This window comes from Pseudophryne corroboree, chromosome 1 (genome assembly GCF_028390025.1).
Source record: "Pseudophryne corroboree isolate aPseCor3 chromosome 1, aPseCor3.hap2, whole genome shotgun sequence".
Taxonomy (NCBI): Eukaryota; Metazoa; Chordata; class Amphibia; order Anura; family Myobatrachidae; genus Pseudophryne; species Pseudophryne corroboree.
The window spans coordinates 442,278,953-442,280,916 of NC_086444.1; the positions used below are offsets into that span (position 1 = coordinate 442,278,953).

The 1,964-nt window shown below is 43.3% G+C and overlaps 1 pseudogene; it reads right to left on the reverse strand.

The window, feature by feature from the left end:
* Positions 1–344: 344 nt before the first annotated feature.
* LOC134944585 (5S ribosomal RNA) lies at positions 345–462 on the reverse strand (annotated as a pseudogene).
* Between the last annotated feature and the right edge of the window lie 1,502 nt (positions 463–1,964).

Here is a 1,964-nt window from a genome sequence, read left to right on the forward strand (position 1 = left end):
CAAGAAGGATTAGAAAGGCTGCAGACACCTGATAGTCTGACACCCGTTTCTCCTGACCAGTACAGAGGTTCTGTATTAATGAGACCAACCAGGGAGGTCAGTTATTATGTCTTTGAAAGACCACTAAAAAGGGGTCAATACTGGACAGATTGCTGGTCACCTGTTGTTCATATGGCACAATTTAGCAAAGTATCTTAATATACCTGAACGCTATTATAAATGCAGAAACAGTTGGAAAAAGAGAGAGAAGGAAGGATAAAGAAAAAGATGAGGAAAAGGGAGGAGTGAATAGTGGTGATACTGCTGTTGGTGTCCACCCTTCAAACGAAGGGGAATAGTATCCTACTCTACAACACCAGGTATTCCCAGGGAGTCTCCTCTCAGGTACTGACCCGGCCCACTGCTGTTTGGCTTCCAAGATCGGATGAGATCAGGCATTGGCAGCGTGGTATGATAGTAGAGAGGCTATCTACCAATGAGAGTGCACCTATATAGGAATAGTGGAAGAGGGAGATTGGGAAAGATAAGGTCTTTTAGTATGTGGATCTGCTTTCCACGTTAGGCAAGGTGAAACAATTGCCACTCAGTGACGTAGTGCACCCTGGATCATGGATGAGAGTCCACTGAAAATAGGTAAGCAATGAAAAGGAGAGAGAAAAGAAAAAGAATATGACAGTCTAATTGGACTAATCAAGATGGAATGATTATATCAAAGAGAAAAAATATATATATAACAAAAATCAATAACACATGAAAAAACGTCAGGTAAATTTGTGAGTCCAAAATAGAGAGTACAGATACATTCTTTTTGTGCATAGGCACCTATGAGTACAGTGGCCAAGAATCACTATTTTTTGAGAAAAAAAATTAACCCAAAGTATGGAGTGTAATACACTGCTTGGGTAATTGTAGTGAAACAGTGTGCAAAAGGTAAGTTAACCTGCAATCATTAGGATTAATAAATTGTGATATACATAAGGAATCCCAAATACTATAATCACTGGTATATCTAATGCAATATGCACATGTCACCGTAAAGATTCAGAATTTAAATAACAAAATGATACTCATAGTGTCAGAATCAGGGAGCCGATGATAACCAGCAGTCCTCCATGGAAAGGTTCCATAACAGGGTCCGTGGAAAACGCGTTTCGCCCGTTGGGCTTGTTCACTTCCGGGATCTCGCATTTCCAAACTATGTGTGGGGTTTAAAAACCCTGTTACTTTGAGTAGCAGCCAATCGGAGGTTTGTGTCTGATTGAGCCTGGGGGCGGGGATGTTGGAGGCTCCTGTGCGGTCACTGGGAGTGTGTTGACGGCGCATACCAGCCATTCTGATCGTGGGCGCACTTGACGTCAGCGGCACGTGATCAGATCGGGAGCACAGGGGACGGAGCGCTAGTGAGCATGCACGGTAAAAGCCTCCCTGTCACCATAGTAACCCGGTTACGGGGACAGAGAGCGGCGCCATATTGTAAATGGGTTTGCCAGGAGTTCATGTAAGCATCCGTATATCAGAGTAAATAAAAACGAGTTAGAATAAGGTAACACTGTTGAAGCACTAAAAATGTAAATGTTAGCGTTGGTGCTAGCAATGATGCCGGGCCGGGGTTGCCAGCTGGTACTGAGACATGTGTGCAGGAAGCTGTGAGAAATACCTTGAGAGAAACCCTGTCTAAAACTAGAGACTAATCGGGACGTATATGCAGGGCGTCCTGGCCATTCGGAGCATAAATACGCCTGGGCCATTTATGAATTGGCGGATAATGGGAATGTGTATGTTTGGAATGTGTGTCCTTCTTGCATGGACCCATTATGATGCAAGTAGGGTCATAAACAAACAAATATCAGAATGCCATTTTTGGGATGGGAGATAACTTGCCGGGAGTTGTAAAATACAAAGATAGGGAATCTGAATAAGATAATTTGGGGGTGTACTGATTTGAGGTTCCTGTGCTGTCCATG